At 46.5% G+C, this 23,627-nt stretch overlaps 1 protein-coding gene across 1 annotated transcript in view; it reads right to left on the bottom strand.

Moving 5' to 3' along the window:
* Positions 1-22,937: 22,937 nt before the first annotated feature.
* Positions 22,938-23,627, bottom strand: part of LOC311118783 (protein NLRC3-like) — a 9,924-nt gene continuing 9,234 nt past the window's right edge. The window contains exon 8 of the mRNA XM_084193564.1: positions 22,938-23,627. This exon is cut by the window's right edge and continues 2,342 nt beyond it. The gene's annotated coding sequence lies outside the window, so the exon portion shown is untranslated.

Below are 23,627 nucleotides of genomic sequence, written 5' to 3'. Positions count from 1 at the left end.
CTTTTTTCTTGGTTGACTGAGACATCCCACGGACGCTCTTTTATGGGGTCAAATGGATCTGTTTAGGTCAGCAGTAAAACGGGACATCTTAAAGAATACAATTACCTTTTTTGTTTTTAATTGACTGAGACATCCACTGGACATTCCATCCTCGGACGATTTGCGGACATTCCCGGACGCTGAGAGCTATTTTTAAAAGGTTAAAGGATAAACAGGTTTTAAAAAATAGTTTCAAAGACACTTGGGGGACCCCATGTGTACATTCAGTTCCCTTGTTTGTAAGGGACCCCCTAGATGAGCAAACTGTTGACCATTAAAATATGGATAGCTGAGAACTCTTTCTAAAAGGGTAAACAGGTTTACAAAACAGTTGTTTTAAAGAAACACCACACACACACAACCCAAAGAACCAGTAGCTCTTGTGTAGCGAGAGAGATAGAGAGAGATAGAGAGAGAGAGAGAGAGAGAGAGAGAGAGAGAGAGAGAGAGAGAGAGAGAGAGAGATAGAGGGGAGGGACGGAGAAAGAGAGAGAGAGAGAGAGAGAGAGAGAGAGAGAGAGAGAGAGAGAGAGAGAGAGAGAGAGAGGGGAGGGACGGAGAAAGAGAGAGAGAGAGAGAGAGAGAGAGAGAGAGAGAGAGAGAGAGAGAGAGAGAGGGGAGGGACGGAGAAAGAGAGAGAGAGCTGTAATTCATTGAAGGTAAATACAATTTTCTTTCAAACCTTTTATTTTCTTCTAAAATGTTGCTACAGAAATGGAAGCATATATATACAAGTTATTAAAGTTCACTATACAATATTGAATATTAAACTATGACACTAATGTTTACTACTAAACCTTTATATGGATCATAAACTCTATTATTACACAATACTATACCTTACTAAACAATACATGTTTAAATGTATAATTATTATAATTATTATTTTCTTAGAAAAAAAGCAGAATCAGCATTTTTCTCCTTTTCAGGGGCCTTTTGTAACCCGACACCCCCATCAGTCTCCAAATCCCCGTCTTCAAGCTGTGAGGGACTCAGACGTTGCCTCTTCCACCAGGCTCTCCATGGCCTTCAAGGTTTCACATGTTTTCTTTTCCATGATAGATCAACCTTCTTGCCGATAAGCCCAAGTTTTGTCTTGAGGACAGAAGGGACCATCTTCGTAAATGTTCACGATGGTGGAAAAACTGTTGCACTTGTTTCATCATATCAAGTACCATAAAACCAATCACGCCACTTGAAGCTAGAGACAGGCAACAAAATAGTTTACCTCTGTGCAAGCATTTGAAAATATATATGAACTAACAGATTGGGTGGCATTTGCGCTATTGAATTCAGAACAACCTAAAATTGTCACTTTGGAGTCTGGACTATACGTTACTGAAGAGATTCGTATAACTTTCAAATCATCTGGCCCACAGACTTCCTCTTCCAATGCGTACCCAGGCAGGGATGTTCCATTCAGGGCCTTTTAGATCTGACATAGAGCAAGTCTTATCTTAAGCCATTCCCTCATGCGAAACGCTGGAGAAAAACTCCCGGTTTTTGGCTGAAAAAGGTTGTTGAGACAGCTGTGTGTGAAAATCTTCACTGTTGAATCGTCTGGTTGGCCTCCACTCATATCAATCCCACCGTTAAAACAATCAGGTGCATCACAAAGAATGGCATCGATGGTTTTGTCCTTGTGGCCCAGACATGAAGGACACAACACACCTAGAATTGGTCTAGGAGACGTGTTTTCTGCAGTTTTCTGTAGTTGATCTCTCTTGAGGTTTCTTGTCGCTCGTAGTGTTCACAGGACAAGTCTAAAACTTACTTATACTCAGGCAGACCTACCCAGAAATTACTTTTTCATTCTACAAGGGGTCACAAGCTCACTACACAGCAGCTCCATAAGTTCACTACAAAAATTCCCAACTGTTTCACATTTTTCAAACAGTTCAAACTTTAAGTTCAACTAGGTCAGTACACGACACATCAATCACCAGGCCATTACTTTTTATTTCAAACATGTTGTAGAGGGTTCTTTGCACAGTGCTGATATTCTCTTATTCTTAAACAAACTTTAAACTTTAGAAAATGACACAGACAACGGCTTCTGAGTATATGTAAAATATCCTTAGTTATGCAATTGCAGGCAGAAGTTAATACAGAGTCAACAGGATTTGTATCGCTCTTCATTAGTTCTGCAAATTGTCCAAAACAATCTCTGCTTTTCATACAAGCACGCCCTGGCAGATCAGGAGCCACCATGTTTTCTTCTTGTGGCTGTATGGAAGCAACGAGAAATTGAAACAATCCAGGTCTACCTGTTCCTCCAGTTGATCTCTATCCCATGTCCTTGACTACACGCCCAGACCAGCTGCAGGGAGCTGGAGGGAACCATCCTTACCAAAAGCACAGCATTGGTAGTTCAGAAATGTCTCTACTATTGTTAAGCATATTCATTGTTAACAATTAATATTTAACAAATCATGTAAATATGTGCTCTTTCTCTCACAGCATAATAGATCATATATTCCTCATCAATGTGCTTTACTTCAAAGAAACAGCTGCACTATCAAGTTACATAAACACACCCTAAATAGTGAAGAGAACATCTGGACAGGATGTCCTTAAAAGGTCATAAACACAGGACACAGGAAAACTCACCAATCACTTTTTGACAGCAACCGTCTACTATATTCTCTCTCACAGGAGTCTGTGAAACAAGACATTTGGAGTTTGAAACATTGTATGTGTATTCCCTTCCCCCAACTGCTCTGTTCACTCAGACAAACAAACCAGACTGCAGTTTCCCACGCAAGAATTGACTTCAAATCCTAAATTACTTGATATCTTTCAGAAATACATAATTCCCCCCCCCCCCCCCCCCCCCATAATTCCATAGGTCTATAGGAGTGTCCCAGGTTTTCATTACAACCATTTCTAGTGCATATTGTATATGGTTTCAATATCTTACTATCAGATTTGATAAATAACAGATTATAACATGAACAAGCTCAGAGTTGATTTTAAATATAAACATTAACAGTCCACAAAAAGGGTGTGTAAAACAGTATGTTGGCTTGGCTGATATAAAGGGTAGATTGAATTTCTCTTGGCAGTTGTGGCTCCCAGGTCTACAGCCAATCAAGGACTAGCTACCCATCCCCCACTGCTGCTTTCACCCCCCACCCCATCCCCTGACATGCTGGACTCTCAGGTTCTGTTCAATAAAGTGCAGCACAGCACAGTACAGTACAACTTTATTAGTCCATGTTACAGGGAACAAAGGGAATTTGTCTTTCTGAAGGGGTTGGTCACAGATCTGCCAGTTCAGATCAAATCCCACGTTTTGTTGTCTGGCTCAGGACTCAAACCAGTGACCTTTCAGTTACTGGACTAATTCTCTAAATTCCACCTCCTAACACTTCTAGCATGGGCTTCCTAGGCTAAGTTCCTTTTACACTATCCCATGTGTGTAGAAAACATGAGTCTGTCTCATGATCTGGTAATGAGGTAGTCCTGCCTTCAACTTCAAAATCAGTGTCACCCTCAGGTCAAGAGGGCATTACCTCTTGGTCTAATGGTCAAGACACTGGTTTTTCCCATGGGACACCTGGGTACAGATCCCGCCCATGAAATGTGCACACCTCTCCCAAGGCACCATTCCACTGCTTCCACCAATGTAGTGTTTTTTTGCAAACAGCAACGGTGTAATGCCCCTTTCGTCTCAAACCCGGGTCTCCCTGCCCGTAGGCAAACAAATATATTGTAGTGAATTCAGGGGGTAGCCCCAAACGGGTTTTGAACCTGTGTCCATCAACTGTCAAGCCAACACCTTAAGCGTGTTAGGTTCTAAATGAACCTAGTAAAACTCAGGGACGTTTAGTAAAGCTCAAACCAAGTTTATTCACCCATTGGATCATACAGCTGCATAAGACAAAGAACATATTCACACAAGCACTGGTATTTAACCCTTTCTCCTATGCTGAGCCCCTCCTTCCACATCTGAACAGCCAATACACCTCTGTTGCTATCCAGAAGATTAGTGATATATGTTCTTCCTCACTTCATCTAACCTGACCTCTGCCCAAATTGCTCACTCCTCCCCAACTCACGGCTGTCATGTTGACTTGTACCAGACTGTGTCGCTTCTCCTCCAATAGGATCCCTGATGACTAACAATAACATATCCTGACAGAATGGAAACGTTATACATTCCCCTCTCTCCCTCAGTGACATGAATAAGTCTATTTCATGTTTAGAAGTCAGAACCCAACAAGTGCTACGCCAAGAGGTCCGAACCTCTCGATGATGTGGCTAGGTGTTGGATTAAGGTCGCTACATTACCCCCTTCCTTGGGGAGAGCATGCCCCCACACTTCTTTATAGCAAGTCTCTCACGTGTACACGCCTCTTTGATGGCCTCACAGGCACTATCCCACTTCTGACACCAATGTAACAAATTAAGGGATAGCTCCAACCGGGACTCGAAACCGGGTCCAGTGACTATCAAGCCAACAGCTTATCCATTCCACCAAGAGATCAGAAGGTGGTAATTGGTAGGTGTTGGGTTCAGCTTGCTACAGTATATACTTATATAGGGCAATGTGTGATCTGGGAGCGGCAGCACTACCACTAGTGCTCCTGACACAGCCTAACACAATCTTTACCTTCTGAACCTTTAGACAAACCACCATGTGAGCAGCAAGTGTAGGGTTAATGGAGTGAAGTGGGGGATGGGCAGGACCACCAGTATCAACTATATGTTTATGAATGCATTTCTATTAATGCAGTACTAAAACGGATGGATGCTCTTCATCAACACCATCTCACCTGGGAAACTAGATATCAGCAATCAATCAACAAGACTAATGAAATGGAGCAAATGAAGACATTAGAACTGCTAAAGGTCAGATATTATATTCTGACACCAATTTCCTACTGTTAGATGTTGTACATGATCTGTCAATCCTGAGAGCAATGCTCTCTCTCCTCCTCTTCCCCCATCTCTCTTTGCTGGGGTGAAGTTTCCCCTAGATACAGATCTAGGATCAGCTTCCCCTCCCCCAAACCTAACAAGGATCATTAGTGGGGGGAATTTAAACCTGATCCAAAGGCAGTGTCTATTTGGAAAACTTGTCCCCTCCCCAACAACTCTACATGTGGATGCGGCTTCCTCCATCTCACCATGTCCACAAAGAAAACGGCAGTGTATTTCAGCTGTAAGTATTTTGAAGTTACTAGCTATATTATTTGAATTGAATCGACCTAGCTTCATTATTATTCAACAATAACTGGGCCAATGTAGCCGTAGCAGCAGTGGCGGTTCTAGAACATTCCCAGTGGGAGGGGCCAGGCTGGGGCCAGTTGTACTGTTAGAGGGGCCAGTTACATCACACATTATTGTTGTCATGTCGTTTTCTTCACAGCATTGCAGGCATCAATAGACAAATGACCATGTTTATAATCATTCAACTATTTATTATTTGCATTTACATTTTGACATTTGCATTACATATTCACTATCAGTTACATCAACTGTATTCTACGGTTTTTGTGGTTTCCTACAAAAAGATCCGCAAATTCATCTGGATTCAAGGCCTTTGCCCTCCTTGACTGTCACGCCCTGACTCTGGGGACTCGTACAGAATGGTTTTACAGCTAGAGACACAATACTGTTAAAATATATATCAGAACAAATAGCAGCAGGAATGGTTATACAGTGGGGGAAAAAAGTATTTAGTCAGCCACCAATTGTGCAAGTTCTCCCACTTAAAAAGATGAGAGAGGCCTGTAATTTTCATCATAGGTACAGGTCAACTATGACAGACAAATTGAGAAAAATAAATCCAGAAAATTACATTGTAGGATTTTTTATGAATTTATTTGCAAATTATGGTGGAAAATAAGTATTTGGTCACCTACAAACAAGCAAGATTTCTGGCTCTCTCAGACCTGTAACTTCTTCTTTAAGAGGCTCCTCTGTCCTCCACTCGTTGCCTGTATTAATGGCACCTGTTTGAACTTGTTATCAGTATAAAAGACACCTGTCCACAACCTCAAACAGTCACACTCCAAACTCCACTATGGCCAAGACCAAAGAGCTGTCAAAGGACACCAGAAACAACATTGTAGACCTGCACCAGGCTGGGAAGACTGAATCTGCAATAGGTAAGCAGCTTGGTTTGAAGAAATCAACTGTGGGAGCAATTATTAGGAAATGGAAGACATACAAGACCACTGATAATCTCCCTCGATCTGGGGCTCCACGCAAGATCTCACCCCGTAGGGTCAAAATGATCACAAGAAAGGTGAGCAAAAATCCCAGAACCACACGGGGGGACCTAGTGAATGACCTGCAGAGAGCTGGGACCAAAGTAACAAAGCCTACCATCAGTAACACACTACGCCGCCAGGGACTCAAATCCTGCAGTGAAAGACGTGTCCCCCTGCTTAAGCCAGTACATGTCCAGGCCCGTCTGAAGTTTGCTAGACTGCATTTGGATGATCCAGAAGAGGATTGGGAGAATGTCATATGGTCAGATGAAACAAAAATATAACTTTTTGGTAAAAACTCAACTCGTCGTGTTTGGAGGACAAAGAATGCTGAGTTGCATCCAAAGAACACCATACCTACTGTGAAGCATGGGGGTGGAAACATCATGCTTTGGGGCTGTTTTTCTGCAAAGGGACCAGGACGACTGATCAGTGTAAAGGAAAGAATGAATGGGGCCATGTATCCTGAGATTTTGAGTGAAAACCTCCTTCCATCAGCAAGGGCTTTGAAGATGAAACGTGGCTGGGTCTTTCAGCATGACAATGATCCCAAACACACCGCCCGGGCAACGAAGGAGTGGCTTCGTAAGAAGCATTTCAAGGTCCTGGAGTGGCCTAGCCAGTCTCCAGATCTCAACCCCATAGAAAATCTTTGGAGGGAGTTGAAAGTCTGTGTTGCCCAGCGACAGCCCCAAAACATCACTGCTCTAGAGGAGATCTGCATGGAGGAATGGGCCAAAATACCAGCAACAGTGTGTGAAAACCTTGTGAAGACTTACAGAAAACGTTTGACCTGTGTCATTGCCAACAAAGGGTATATAACAAAGTATTGAGAAACTTTTGGTTATTGACCAAATATTTATTTTCCACCATAATTTGCAAATAAATTCATTAAAAATCCTACAATGTGATTTTCTGGATTTTTTTTTCTCAATTTGTCTGTCATAGTTGACGTGTACCTATGATGAAAATTACAGGCCTCTCTCATCTTTTTAAGTGGGAGAACTTGCACAATTGGTGGCTGACTAAATACTTTTTTTCCCCACTGTATATGTTGAGTCAGGGTGTATGTTCTATGTTGTGTATTTCTATGTTGATATTCTATTATGTGTAGATCTATGTTGGCCGGTGTGGTTCCCAATCAGAGGCAGCTGTAGCTCGTTGTCTCTGATTGGGGACCATACTTAGGCAGCCTATTGGCACTAGTGGGTTGTGGGATCTTGTTCCAGTTAAGGTATGTTGTGCTGCCCTGCCTTGGACTTCACGTTCTATATCGTGGAGCTCCGCCCCATAGGGGAGCTCTACTCCTAGTGGTTTACCCTCTGCCCTAAGGCAGCATCAGCCTGAGACAAAATTATGCACACACCTGCAGCCAATAGGAGTACAGGTGTCCCTATAAGAGGGGATGCCTCCCCTCAATCTGCCTCCCTTTATCTTCAGCGACTGGACTAGACTGAAGAAGCCAAGAAGAGACGAAGAGAAGACTCAGGACGAAGAAAACGCCGTCGATTTTCCAGATCATCGACGTCGTCCTACAATGAGCACACCAAGCTTATCCATAGGGTAAGTATTTAACAAAAGCTCTTTTCAGAGCTCAATGTCCCTGTTCCCCTTGGCGGCTGTCACCCCCCCCCGACATATGTTTCGTGGGTCGAGGGACACAGCACGCCAGGGACGGCCTCATTAATCCCCCACTATGCGCCAGCTGCGCCCTCCTTTTTTGAAGGAGTGAAAGCAGCGTTGGGCATTTTTAGGGAGGATATTCCTCTTGAGGATGTGCTATCAGTGTTAGTCTCAGCTTCTGAGGCATCATCTGAAGGCGCTGACTCAGGAGATGACAGGGCTATTGGGGAAGAAATGAATATTCTATCGGAACAATTCATTACACTGACCCAGATGTTTAACACCCCTTTTCCTTCAGGAAATTGTGAGGTCATTACATCCCTGGATGATGACGCCACAGCCTCTCTGTGCTCTGAATTCTCAGGTCTCATTGAGTGGGCTGCTAAACAGCGGGAGATTAAGCTGCCCCCCATTCCCTCCAACCCGGAAGTGGATATGAGGAAGGGCGGCCGTTACTCTCGCTACAGCTTGGCATCAGACGGCGGCCTCCAGCAGCAAGGGAGCGGGCCTCGCCCCCCCCCCCCCCTGCAGCGCCAGAGGTGCCGGCGAGAGATGTCATTAAAGCGTCATCCTGGCATCACCCGAAGGGCGGCCAGAAGAGACGCCGTTTATGACAGGCGAGGGGGAGAGAACGGAAGACGGCGCAGCGCCTGCTGTGACCGAGCCCACTGTTCCCCCCCACCCTACCGTTGAGTGTATGGAGGAGAATGTTTTTTGTTGATGTGTGTAATAAAGAGTTGGCTCTACTTGACACTGTCAAAAAATATCCCCTTTTTCCATAATACATCCGAGAGCGTTCGACCTTCCTCACTCTCGCTCTCTCTCTTACCACTATGAGTGCAGCTCAGCCCCCCATGGTGCGTTGCTGAATGCACACATAAGGCAGGTATATAAAAGGTATTAAGTGTACCTTATAAAGACCTCACTTTACAGACTCCTAGGAGTGCTGTAGTGAGTGTCTCACATAGCAGGCTGCAGTCTCAGCCAGATAATGGCATGATGACGCGACCGCTATTCGGGACGGCGCTCTGTCTCAGGCTAACGCCTCAGTCAGTGCAGTTCAGACCCGTGCCGCGTTCACGGAGGGCCTGATTACTACGGTTACGGGCGTAACCAACGTATCGGCTCCCCCGTTTCTCTCAGAACGCGCTGATAATAACCACATTGGGGATGGCGCAATATCACAGACTAAGGTCTCTGTTAGTACGACCCAGACCCATGCTGCGTTCAAGAAGGGCCCGATTACCACGGTCACGAAGGTGCCCAGTGTATCGGCGCCCCCACCTTTTTCTGAACGCGCCCAGGCTCACCACACTGAGTGTAGTTCAGCCCACCAGAGGAGCAGAGCTGAACGCACACAGGAGGTGAAAGGAGGAATAATACCTAGACGCCGTCTTGGTTTATCTCAAAGAGACCTCACATTACAGACTCCAAGGAGTACTGTAGTGAGTGCCTCTCATAGCAGGCTGCAGTCTCAGTCAGGAGACATGATGACGCAGCCGCTAGTTGGGGATGGCGCACTATCGCAGACTAAGGTCTCGGTTAGTGCGATTCAGACCCATGCTGCGTTCACGGAGGGCCCGATTACCACGGTCACGAAGGTGCCCAGTGTATCGGCGCCCCCACTTTCCTTTGAATGCGCTAATACTCACCACACTGAGCGTGACTCAACCCACCAGAGGTGCAGAGTTGAACACACACAGAAGGTGAAGGGTAAGACGGTATCAAGGCGCCGCCTTGTGTTACCTCATAGAGACCTCATATTACAGACTTCGAGGAGTATTGTAGTGAGTGGCTCTAATAACGGTTTGCAGTCACCTACGATGACGCAATCGCTTGCTGGGGATGGTGCCCTGTCGCAGGCTGTGGCCTCGGTCAGTGCAATTCAGACCCACGTTGCGTTCACGGAGGACAGGAATACGACGGTTACAGGTTTAACTGACGTTTCTGCCCCCCCTTTTTTGGTTCAGAACGCACTAATGTTTCCTCTCCCTTTCTTGGGAGGCCCGCCTTGGGCTGTTCCACCACCTCAGCGGCAAGGGCCATAGAGGAATACAGGTCCTTCCTACTGGATACACCACAGCTTCGTGCTCAGCCGCTTTCTCTGCATTGCTGGCAGTGGCGAAGAAGCTGCACCCTCTCACGCTGGCTAGAACAGACGTTGCAGAAGGGTTATGCTCTCCAATTCCACCGGACCCCACCCCCGTTCAGGGGAGTGGTGGAGACGGTGATGAAAACGCCAGACAAAGTGGCCGCTCTGATGACAGAGATTACGGAACTTTTGGCAAAGGAGGCGGTGACAGTAGTTCCCCGGGAGCAAAGGAACAAAAGGGCTATATTCGCCTTATTTCCTAGTGCCCAAAAAGACGGGGGGAGTGAGGCCGATTTTGGACTTACGCATTCTCAACGAGAGCATAACCAAACGGCCCTTCCGAATGCTAACGACAAAACGTCTGCTGGAATGTGTCCAGAGAGGGGACTTTTGTACGAGCATAGACCTAAAGGACGCGTACTTTCATGTGCCGGTTCAGCCGCGTCACAGGAAGTTTCTGCGGTTCGCCTTTCAAGGGGTGGCGTACGAATACACGAGGATGCCATTTGGGTATGCCCTGGCACCTCGCACATTTTCCAATGTGTGGAGGCGGCATTGGAACCGGAATACGGCTACTAGCCTACCTTGACGATCTACTGGTTCTTGCCCCGTCAGCAGAGCTGGCGATCACTCACACAACACAGACAGTGATGCATCTCACAAGTCTGGGGTTTGTTGTGAATTGGAAAAAGTTGGTGGTGGTTCCCCTCTCGCTCAGTGCAGATCTGAACTATTGGAGAAACCCGCGCGTTCTCACGCACGGAGTCCCGATAGGAAAGGTGTCCTCTCACATCCCAGTATTCACGGATGCGTCCCTGACGGGATGGGGAGGGACATGTCAGACCCAAGCGATAGGAGGTGTGTGGCCTCAATCAGGTCGTCATATCAACCTCTTGGAGTTGGAAACGGTTCGACTGGTTCTGACCCACTTCGCGTCTACCCTTCGGGGTCGCGATGTGCTGGTCTGGTCAGACAACCGGACCACAGTAGCTCACATAAATCGCCAGGGAGGAGTCAGGACTCCTGCTCTCCATTGGGCGGCAGAGGAATTGTGGCTGTGGGCTCACGAGCACCTTCGCTCATTGAGAGCAGCACACATTCCGGGCTACTTGAACGTAGGAGCAGACCTCATGTCAAGAGGGGGTCCTCGAGACGACGAGTGGTGTCTGCTTCCGGACATTGTTCTCCAGATTTGGGAACAATTCGGGAGAGCCGAGGTGGACCTATTCGCGTCACGCGTGAACGCGCAATGTTCTCTGTGGTTCTCTCTGAGGGAACAGGACGAACCGCCACTGGGAAGGGACGCCTTTGCGCACCAACCGTGGCCGAGAGTTCTCCTGTATGCATTCCCTCCGCTGTCCTGCATTCTCCCACTGTTAGCCAGGGTGAGGTCAGGGGGGCTGTCAGTGATTCTGATAGCGCCCGATCGCCCGGGGGCTCCTTGGTTTGCGGAGATGAGTCAGATGTTGATTGCGCCACCTTGGCCAATTCCACATCGACGGGACGCGTTGTCTCAGGCGGGAGGCACGATAGGGAAATTGCCCATAATCGGCCAACCACTGAAGGCCTGGCTGCTGAGAGGGACAGGCTAGAGCGCCGTGGGTTATCTGATGCAGTGATCAGGACCATACAGGGTTCACGTGCCAGTTCCACTTCTAAGATGTATGCCAGTAGATGGAACGTGTTTTCACGATGGTGTGTCACACAGGGTGTAGACCCCATGAGCTGTCAGGTGGAGAGTATTCTCTCTGTTCTACAGCTCATGTTTGATAAGCAAAAATCGCCTGCCACTATTAGGGTGTTTGCAGCAGCGATTTCAGCTTGTCATGAGGGGTTGGCAGAGACAATGTCTTTAGCCACCCTCTAGTGAAACGCTTCCTATTAGGAACGCGGCGACTTAGGTCAACACCTAGAGTCACGCTTCCTCAGTGGGATTTGGCTTTGGTACTCGAAGCGCTATGTATGTCGCCGTTCGAGCCATTGAATCAAATACCCCTCAAGATGCTGTCTATTAAGACAGCACTGTTGCTCGCTTTGACTACAGCTAAGCGGGTCAGCGATTTGTGTGCTCTTTCAACGAGACCTGACTGCCTGGCCATCAATGGTGATCTGAGCAGAGCAGTGTTACGTCCTAACCCGGCATTTGTGCCGAAGGTTATTAAGAGTTCATATAGGTCACAGACCGTGGAGCTGTGGGCTTTTTCTCCTCCTCCTCATAGAGAGAGGAGTGAGGAAAAGCTCCATCGCCTGTGCCCGATACGCGTTTGGACGTGTTACGTCGAGCGCACAGCAGCGATTAGGTCATCGCCTCAGTTGTTTATGTGTCACGGTGCGGCTGCACTAGGTAGACCACTTTCAAAACAGCGGTTGTCTCACTGGCTTTATGAAGGCATTGAGACAGCTTATGAGGCAGCGGGGCGGCAATTGCCTCAGGGTATCAGAGCTCACTCCACTCGTGGAGTAGCGGCTTCTACTGCCCTTTTCAGAGGAACAGAGGTAGAGGATATCTGTAGAGCAGCATCATGGTCGACGCCGTCTCCATTTATCCGTTTCTATGTCTTAGATATGTCTTCTAACTCTCTGGCTCGATCTGTACTCAGCATGGCTGAAGGGAGATCTTGAGCAAGAAAGAGAAGAGAAGCAGGACTGTGGACACAGGTTTCCATCAGGTCAGCTTTGGTTAGGAAGACGTGTTTTTGACAGATGTGTTTTCTAACTCTTTGGCTCGGTCTGTACTCAGCATAGCTGAAGGGAGATCTTGAGCTAGGAAGAGAGAAAAAAAGCAGGACTATGGACAAGGTTTCCATCAGGTCCGCTTTGGGTAAGAAAACATATTTTGTGGCATGACTCCTGACTGACAGGTTCAGTACAGTAGAGGCATGCGTTGATTGACAGAATGTGAGGTCATCTATTTTATTTTATTTTTTTATTTCACCTTTATTTAACCAGGTAAACCAGTTGAGAACAGGTTCTCATTTACAACTGCGACCTGGCCAAGATAAAGCAAAGCAGTGCAATAAAAACAACACAGAGTTACATATGGGGTAAAAAAACATAAAGTCAAAATACAACAGAAAATATATATACAGTGTGTGCAAATGTAGCAAGTTATGGAGGTAAGGCAATAAATAGGCTATAGTGCAGAATAATTACAATAGTATTAACACTGGAATGCTAGATGTGCAAGAGATTATGTGCAAATAGAGATACTGGGGTGCAAAAGAGCAAAATTAATAACAATATAGGGATGAGGTAGTTGGGTGCGCTAATTTCAGATAGGCTGTGTACAGGTGCAGTGATCGGTAAGGTGCTCTGACAACTGATGCTTAAAGTTATTGAGGGAGATAAGAGTCTCCAGCTTCAGAGATTTTTGCAATTCATTCCAGTCATTGGCAGCAGAGAACTGGAAGGAATGGCGGCCAAAGGAGGTGTTGGCTTTGGGAATGACCAGTGAGATATACCTGCTGGAGCGCAGACTACGGGTGGGTGCTGCTATGGTGACCAATGAGCTAAGATAAGGCGGGGATTTGCCTAGCAGTGATTTATAGATGGCCTGGAGCCAGTGGGTTTGACGACGAACATGTAGTGAGGACCAGCCAACAAGAGCGTACAGGTCACAGTGGTGGGTAGTGTATGGGGCTTTGGAGACAAAACGGATGGCACTGTGATAGACTACATCCAATTTGCTGAGTAGAGTGTTGGAGGCTATTTTGTAAATTACATCGCCGAAGTCAAGGATCGGTAGGATAGTCAGTTTTACGAGGGCATGTTTGGCAGCATGAGTGAAGGAGGCTTTGTTGCGAAATAGGAAGCCGATTCTAGATTTAACTTTGGATTGGAGATTCTTTATGTGAGTCTGGAAGTTGAGTTTACAGTCTAACCAGACACCTGGGTATTTGTAGTTGTCCACATACTCTAGGTCAGACCCGTCGAGAGTGGTGATTCTAGTCGGGTGGGCGGGTGCCAGCAGCGTTCGATTGAAAAGCATGCATTTAGTTTTACTAGTGTTTAAGAGCAGTTGGAGGCTACTGAAGGATTGTTGTATGGCATTGAAGCTCGTTTGGAGGTTTGTTAACACAGTGTCCAATGAAGGGCCAGATGTATACAAAATGGTGTCGTCTGCATAGAGGTGGATCTGAGAGTCACCAGCAGCAAGAGCGACATCATTGATATACACGGAGAAAAGTGTCGGCCCAAGAATTGAACCCTGTGGCACCCCCATAGAGACTGCCATAGGTCCAGACAACAGGCCCTCCGATTTGACACACTGAACTCTATCTGAGAAGTAGTTGGTGAACCAGGCGAGGCAGTCATTTGAGAAACCAAGGCTATTTAGTCTGCCAATAAGAATGCGGTGGTTGACAGAGTCGAAAGCCTTGGCCAGGTCGATGAAGACGGCTGCACAGTACTGTCTATTATCAATCGCGGTTATAATATCGTTTATGACCTTGAGCGTGGCTGAAGTGCACCCGTGCCCAGCTCGGAAACCGGATTGCATAGCGGAGAAGGTACGGTGGTATTCGAAATGGTCGGTGATCTGTTTGTTAACTTGGCTTTCAAATACTTTCGAAAGGCAGGGCAGGATGGATATAGGTCTGTAGCAGTTTGGATCTAGAGTGTCACCCCCTTTGAAGAGGGGGATGACCGCGGCAGCTTTCCAATCTCTGGGGATCTCAGACGTTATGAAAGAGAGGTTGAACAGACTAGTAATAGGGGTTGCGACAATTTCGGCGGCTAGTTTTAGAAAGAAAGGGTCCAGATTGTCTAGCCCAGCTGATTTGCAGGGGTCCAGATTTTGCAGCGCTTTCAAAACATCAGCTGTCTGAATTTGTGTGAAGGAGAAGCGGGGGGGGGGGGGGCATGGGCAAGTTGCAGCAGAGGGTGCAGAGTTGGTGGCCGGGTCAGTGGTAGCCAGATGGAAAGCATGGCCAGCTGTAGCAAAATGCTTGTTGAAATTCTCGATTATTGTAGATTTATCGGTGGTGATAGTGTTTCCTAGCCTCAGTGCAGTGGGCAGCTGGGAGGAAGTGCTCTTATTCTCCATGGACTTTACATTGTCCCAAAACTTTTTGGAGTTAGTGCTACAGGATGCAAATTTCTGTTTGAAAAAGTTAGCCTTTGCTTTCCTGACTGCTTGTGTATATTGGTTCCTAACTTCCCTGAAAAGTTGCATATCGCGGGGGCTATTTGATGCTAATGCTGTACGCCACAGGATGTTTTTGTGCTGGTCAAGGGCAGTCAAGTCTGAGGAGAATTAGGGGCTATATCGGTTCTTAGTTCTGTATTTTTTGAATGGGGCATGTTTATTTAAGATTGAGAGGAAATTACTTTTAAGGAACAACCAGGCATCCTCTACTGACGGAATGAGATCTATATCCATCCAGGATACCTGGGCCAGGTCAATTAGGAAGGCCTCCTCGCTAAAGTGTTTTAGGGAGCGTTTGACAGTGATGAGGGGTGGTCGTTTGACCGCGGACCCGTTACGGACGCAGGCAATAAGGCAGTGATCGCTGAGATCCTGGTTGAAGACAGCTGAGGTGTATTTAGAGGGTATGTTAGTCAGGATGATATCTATGAGGGTACCCATGTTTACGGATTTAGGGTTGTACCTGGTAGGTTCGTTGATAATTTGCGTGAGGTTGAGGGCATCTAGCTTGGATTGTAGGATGGCTGGGGTATTAAGCATATCCCAATTTAGGTCACCAAGCAGTACAAACTCTGAGGATAAATGGGGGGCAATCAATTCACATATGGTGTCCAGGGCACAGCTGGGGGCTGAGGGGGGTCTGTAGCAAGCGACAACAGTGAGAGACTTATTTCTGGAAAGGTGGATTTTTAGAAGTAGAAGCTCAAACTGTTTGGGCACAGACCTGGATAGTATGATAGAGCTCTGCAGGCTATCTCTACAGTAGATTGCAACTCCACCCCCTTTGGCAGTTCTATCTAGACGGAAAATGTAATAGTTGGGGATGGAAATTTCAGAATTTTTGGTGGCCTTCCTGAGCCAGGATTCAGACACTGCTAGAACATCAGGGTTGGCGGAGTGTGCTAACGCAGTGAATAACTCAAACTTAGGAAGGAGGCTTCTGATATTTATGTGCAAGAAACCAAGACTTTTGCGATTACAGAAGTCATCAAATGATAGCGCCTGGGGAGTAGGAGTGATACTGAGGGCTGCAGGGCCTGGGTTAGCCTCTACATCACCAGAGGAACAGAGGAGGACTAGAATAAGGATACGGCTAAAGGCTTTAAGAACTGGTCTTCTAGTGCGTTGGGTACATAGAATAAAGGGGGCAGATTTCCGGGTGTTATAGAAAAGATTCAGGGCATTATGTACAGACAAGGATATGGAAGGATATGAGTAAAGTGGAGGTAAACCTAAGCGTTGGGTAACAATGAAAGAGATAGCATCGCTGGAGGCATCAATTGAGTCGGTCTCCGCGTGTATAGGGGGAGGGGCAAAGGAGCTATCTAAGGCAGGTTTAGCTAGGCTGGGGGGTCTACAGTGATATAGTAAAATTAGAAATAACCGAAACAACAATAAACTAACCATGTTTGGGCTGAGGCTAAACATAAACAGGATGTAGTACCGTAAAAAGGAACAGTCCAGCAGACATCAGCTGTATAGCTGAGTTATCATAAGGTCCGGTGGTAAACTAGTGAGTAAGAGGCCACGGCTAGCGTGTGCTAGCGGGCCGGGGCTAGCAGATGGATGGAATCTTCGTGGTTAACGTCGTAACCACATCAGACGATTTCGTCGGCAGACCAGTTGTGTAGGATCGGCGGGGCTCCGTGTCAACACTAGGTGGTCCCGTCCGGTTGACAGAGAGGTAGATAGCCGGGAGATGGGCCTAGCTCAGGATGATTAGCCAGACCACAGCGTCCGTTTTGTTGTAGCTAGCTGATAGCGATGAATCCGGAGTTAAAGGTCCAGTGATTCAGTGATTCCGGCGGAAAAACTGATATGTTCTGGGTCGATAACGCGCTGTGCAGACTGGCCGAATATCCGGTGATTAATGTCCAGTGATTAAAATTAATCCCGCAGAAAAAAATCCAATGTTCTGGGTGAAATACCGCTAGCTGAGGCTAATAGCAAGTAGCTAGTTAGCTGGCTAGCTAGTTTCAACTGGAGATTCTAGATTCTAGATAAAGGTAAGTCAATAATAGAATCCGTTCCACATTGAGTGAGGCGGGTTGCAGGAAAGTATATTTTGTAGAAGGATGAAAAGTCTGATATGGAAATATGTACGAAAAATACAGAAAAATAGGGTATTTACAGGCTATTTAAAGACAGACGATAAAAACACAACTGCACTACTACGCCATATTGTTTAGTATGACCCATGTTTTGTTCCTGCCCACTAATCTTTGGGATTCCATTGAGTGAGTGAGGCGGTCTACCGCGTTCATAATGTAGAGTGACACTTTGTGTCATTCCATTAGTGGTCGGCAGTGTTTTCACAGGATATTGAGGCACATATATCTGCTAGTACAGAGTAGTATGGCTTCTATTCTGGTGATCTGCCCACTAGTCATTGGCATTGCCATTGGACTAGGTGGGGCGGGTCTTTAACCGATGATGCGGTATATTGTGACGCCCGTAGGGGTTTTTAGTTGCAGTACTGCGGGACTTGGTCGCAGCCATTGCTAGGCCTGACCTTTTCGTTTCGATGGGAAGTGTTGGGCTCGGCAGGGAGTACATTTTGGAGCGCTACGCTCCGCCTTAAACCAATAGGAGCAGAGCTCCCCTATGGGGCTCCGCTCCACGATATAGAACGATTAGTTACCGGAGTGTAACTCCAGTTCTATGAGTGGAGCGGAGCCCCATAGGACTTAAGGCCCTGCCGACCCTCTCTAGTCTCGCTGAAGATAAATATCTCGGGATACAGATTGAGGGAAGGCATCCCCTCTTATAGGGACACCTGTACTCCTATTGGCTGCAGGTGTGTGCATAATTTTGTCTCAGGCTGATGCTGCCTTAGGGCAGAGGGTAAACCACTAGGAGCAGAGCTCCCCTATGGGGCTCCGCTCCACTCATAGAACTGGAGTTACACTCCAGTAACTAATCGTTTTATCATTTAGTCATTTTCAGGGGCAATTTCATTTTGGCTTTATGCTTTCAAGTTAACACGTTACATTCACCATTTTTTAAAATTTTATTTCACCTTTATTTAACCAGGTAAGCCAGTTGAGAACAGGTTCTCATTTACAACTGCGACCTGGCCAAGATAAAGCAAAGCAGTGCAATAAAAACAACACAGAGTTACATATGGGGTAAAAAACATAAAGTCAAAAAATACAACAGAAAATATATATACAGTGTGTGCAAATGTAGCAAGTTATGGAGGTAAGGCAATAAATAGGCTATAGTGCAAAATAATTACAATAGTATTAACACTGGAATGCTAGATGTGCAAGAGATTATGTGCAAATAGAGATACTGGTGTGCAAAAGAGCAAAATAAATAACAATATAGGGATGAGGTAGTTGGGTGGGCTAATTTCAGATGGGCTGTGTACAGGTGCAGTGATCGGTAAGGTGCTCTGACAACTGATGCTTAAAGTTATTGAGGGAGATAAGAGTCTCCAGCTTCAGAGATTTTTGCAATTCGTTCCAGTCATTGGCAGCAGAGAACTGGAAGGAATGGCGGCCAAAGGAGGTGTTGGCTTTGGGAATGACCAGTGAGATATACCTGCTGGAGCGCAGACTACGGGTGGGTGCTGCTATGGTGACCAATGAGCTAAGATAAGGCGGGGATTTGCCTAGCAGTGATTTATAGATGGCCTGGAGCCAGTGGGTTTGACGACGAACATGTAGTGAGGACCAGCCAACAAGAGCGTACAGGTCACAGTGGTGGGTAGTGTATGGGGCTTTGGAGACAAAACGGATGGCACTGTGATAGACTACATCCAATTTGCTGAGTAGAGTGTTGGAGGCTATTTTGTAAATGACATCGCCGAAGTCAAGGATCGGTAGGATAGACAGTTTTACGAGGGCATCTTTGGCAGCATGAGTGAAGGAGGCTTTGTTGCGAAATAGGAAGCAGATTCTAGATTTAACTTTGGATTGGAGATTCTTTATGTGAGTCTGGAAGTTGAGTTTACAGTCTAACCAGACACCTAGGTATTTGTAGTTGTCCACATACTCTAGGTCAGACCCGTCGAGAGTGGTGATTCTAGTCGGGTGGGCGGGTGCCAGCAGCGTTCGATTGAAAAGCATGAATTTAGTTTTACTAGTGTTTAAGAGCAGTTGGAGGCTACTGAAGGATTGTTGTATGGCATTGAAGCTCGTTTGGAGGTTTGTTAACACAGTGTCCAATGAAGGGCCAGATGTATACAAAATGGTGTCGTCTGCGTAGAGGTGGATCTGAGAGTCACCAGCAGCAAGAGCGACATCATTGATATACACGGAGAAAAGTGTCGGCCCAAGAATTGAACCCTGTGGCACCCCCATAGAGACTGCCATAGGTCCAGACAACAGGCCCTCCGATTTGACACACTGAACTCTATCTGAGAAGTAGTTGGTGAACCAGGCGAGGCAGTCATTTGAGAAACCAAGGCTATTTAGTCTGCCAATAAGAATGCGGTGGTTGACAGAGTCGAAAGCCTTGGCCAGGTCAATGAAGACGGCTGCACAGTACTGTCTATTATCAATCGCGGTTATAATATCGTTTAGGACCTTGAGCGTGGCTGAAGTGCACCCATGACCAGCTCGGAAACCGGATTGCATAGCGGAGAAGGTACGGTGGTATTCGAAATGGTCGGTGATCTGTTTGTTAACTTGGCTTTCAAATACTTTCGAAAGGCAGGGCAGGATGGATATAGGTCTGTAGCAGTTTGGATCTAGAGTGTCACCCCCTTTGAAGAGGGGGATGACCGCGGCAGCTTTCCAATCTCTGGGGATCTCAGACGTTATGAAAGAGAGGTTGAACAGACTAGTAATAGGGGTTGCGACAATTTCGGCGGCTAGTTTTAGAAAGAAAGGGTCCAGATTGTCTAGCCCAGCTGATTTGTAGGGGTCCAGATTTTGCAGCGCTTTCAAAACATCAGCTGTCTGAATTTGTGTGAAGGAGAAGCGGGGGGGGGGCATGGGCAAGTTGCAGCAGAGGGTGCAGAGTTGGTGGCCGGGTTAGTGGTAGCCAGATGGAAAGCATGGCCAGCTGTAGCAAAATGCTTGTTGAAATTCTCGATTATTGTAGATTTATCGGTGGTGATAGTGTTTCCTAGCCTCAGTGCAGTGGGCAGCTGGGAGGAAGTGCTCTTATTCTCCATGGACTTTACAGTGTCCCAAAACTTTTTGGAGTTAGTGCTACAGGATGCAAATTTCTGTTTGAAAAAGTTAGCCTTTGCTTTCCTGACTGCTTGTGTATATTGGTTCCTAACTTCCCTGAAAAGTTGCATATCGCGGGGGCTATTTGATGCTAATGCTGTACGCCACAGGATGTTTTTGTGCTGGTCAAGGGCAGTCAAGTCTGAGGAGAACCAGGGGCTATATCGGTTCTTAGTTCTGTATTTTTTGAATGGGGCATGTTTATTTAAGATTGAGAGGAAATTACTTTTAAGGAACAACCAGGCATCCTCTACTGACGGAATGAGATCTATATCCATCCAGGATACCTGTGCCAGGTCAATTAGGAAGGCCTGCTCGCTAAAGTGATTACACTCGGTTCATTCTGCTTCAGTCACTGCCTATGCACACCACCCGGCTCCTCACTGCAAGCCTGCAGACATCAAGCATCTGTGCCACGTGTTGACGTGTGTTTATGTGTTTAAATGTTTATATGTTTATATTTATACTGGACAGAGAAGGAACCCTGGGGGCTTTTATAGAATGCTAATGTCTTACACACACACACACACACACACACACACACACACACACACACACACACAGACACACATACACAGACACACACACACACACAGACACACACACACAACGCTGGAACCTTTGCCATGAGCTGTTAAAGCCATCGTCAGTTCGGGTCTTGATGTCACAGTAGTGATGATGTAATCACTAAGCGCCTCTGGTGTTGTGATGAGTCATCGGCACTGGACGGAGACTAATGCCTTTTACCCTCTTCTCTCTCCTCCTCCTCCTCCTCCTCCTCCTCCTCCTCCTCATCTTCCTCCTCTTCCTAATATTCTTCCTCCTCCTCCTCCTCCTCCTCTTCCTCCTTTTCCTAATATTCTTCCTCCTCCTCCTCCTCCTCCTCATCCTCTTCCTCCTCTTCCTAATGTTCTTCATCTTCCTCCTCCTCTTCCTCCTCTTCCTAATGTTCTTCCTCCTCCTCCTCCTCCCCCTCTTCCTCCTCCTCCTCCCCCTCTTCCTCCTCTTCCTAATGTTCTTCATCTTCCTCCTCCTCCTCCTCCTCCCCCTCTTCCTTCTCTTCCTAATATTCTTCATCTTCCTCCTCATCCTCCTCCTCCTCCTCCCCCTCTTCCTCCTCCTCCTCCTCCTCCTCCCCCTGTTACTTCTCTTCCTAATATTCTTCATCTTCCTCCTCCTCCTCCTCCTCCTCCTCCTCCTCCCCCTCTTCCTCCTCCTCCTCCTCCCCCTCTTCCTTCTCTTCCTAATATTCTTCATCTTCCTCCTCCGCCTCCTCCTCCTCCTCCTCCTCTTCCTCCTCCTCCTCCTCCTCCTCCTCCTCCTCCTCCTCCTCCTCCTCCTCCTCCTCCTCCTCCTCCTCCTCCTCCTCCTCCTCCTCCTCCTCCTCCCCCTCTTCTTCTTCCTCCTCCTCCTCCTCCCCCTCCTCCCCATCTTCCTCCTCCTCCTCCTCCTCCTCCCCCTCTTCCTCCTCCTCCTCCTCCTCCTCCTCCCCCTCTTCTTCTTCTACCTCCTCCTCCTCCCCCTCCTCCCCTTCTTCCTCCTCCTCCTCCTCCTCCTCCTCCTCCTCCCCCTCTTCCTCCTCTTCCTAATATTCTTCATCTTCCTCCTCCTTCTCCTCCTCCTCCCCCTCCTCTTCCTCTCTTCCCTGCTAGGGCAGTATGATGTGATGAAACGTTTAGATCTAAATATATACGATGTAGACCATCTGACCTCTTTAGTTGAGCAGCCAGGTCACACCAGATCCACTGCAGTATTAAACGTTTGTCCAGGTCCCCAGGATGCCGGGAGATGCTTCAATACTGTCCACTAGGGGCAAACGTGAACACCTATTTTCTATCTAGTAGGTTCGCAGCTTGCTACGGTGTTAAGCCGCGAGCTATGGCTTCGAGGATCGCGAGTTCAATCTCAGTGCTAGTTTAAACCTATCCCAAAACCTTAACCCTTACCTTAACCAGTCAGAATTAATGCCTAAAGCATTTTTATCTGAGACATTCCCTTTGCCTTCCTGAGCCTTCCTACCCAGGTGTCTCAATGAGCTCTCACAGCCTCACTGCAGAATTAGACATTTTTGCACTTTTCTCTAAACGTCAATTTTTCGAAGTTGCTCCAAACATCAAATTTAGAAGTTGCTCCAAATGTCAAATTTAGAAGTTGCTCCAAACGTCAAATTTAAAAGTTAAGGATCAAGGTTAAGGGTTAAGGTTTGGGGTAGGGTAAAAAAAAAATATTAAAAAAAATAATGTGTCTGCAACTGGGATTGAACACGCAACCTTTTGATCCAGAGTCATGGGATTACATAACCTTAGCAAAACCCAAGTCTACTTGGCGGTAATAACGCTCACTGTTGCCCCTAGTGGTCGGTTTTGAAGGCATTTCCTGACTTCCTCATGACATGGACAGACGTCCAGTTTAGAAATCAATCTTGAGCAATCTGGCTCGTCTAAAACAGATATTAGACCCAGGTCAGTCTAGTTACCCTTAAATCCCAAACTTAACGCGGCAATCAGCAATTGAAACAATAACAAAGCTACTCCACACCCGTTTCGGTAAAAAGCTGAGGGATGGAGCTGGATAAATGTATCCTCTCTCAATGTATAGACAGAGCTATGGATGCAAGGACTGACCATCCACGATATCAACATTATAACTCTAACCTATACAGACCAAGGACTGACCATCCACGATATCAACATTATAGTTTTAACCACGTTTTGATGCTCTACAGTGTTGATGTTTATGTTGTTTACAAACATTTGCATAAAATAAGTAATTATTTTGGGTTCTGACGGGGTACCACTGTCACGGTACTGATGTGGATGCGGTGGTGAAGTCAGGCGCAGGACACAGAGGATAAGTCAAAACGACTTTACTGAAATACTTGAACAAATACAAAATAAATGGCCTCGAAACACCGGAGGCGAATTAATACGCGAAATGCGTAAAAACACCCACAAACAAAAGTACCGAACTTCGAAACAAACGACAGGCGGACAATAACACACAACTACCAAACATAACACAGGGAAACTTATAGGTGACATAATCATGACAGAATACGAAACAGGTGCACTAAACTAGACATGACAAAACAAACATCGAAAACATCAATCGGTGGTAGCTAGTACTCCGGGGACGACGAACGCTGAAGCCTGCCCGAACAAGGAGGAGGAGCAGCCTCGGCTGAAACCGTGACATTGCCACAGTGGAAGCATGTGACTTGATTTCCCGATCTCTGATTTTCAGTTGAAACTCTGTGATCAACTTTTTATTTATTTGAAAGGAACACAGACAAGAACAAATAGCAGCAGGAATGGTTATACAAC

This window comes from Coregonus lavaretus (genome assembly GCF_964263955.1).
Source record: "Coregonus lavaretus genome assembly, contig: HAP1_SCAFFOLD_965, whole genome shotgun sequence".
Classification (NCBI taxonomy): Eukaryota; Metazoa; Chordata; class Actinopteri; order Salmoniformes; family Salmonidae; genus Coregonus; species Coregonus lavaretus.
This window is presented reverse-complemented; position numbering and strand designations above follow the sequence as displayed.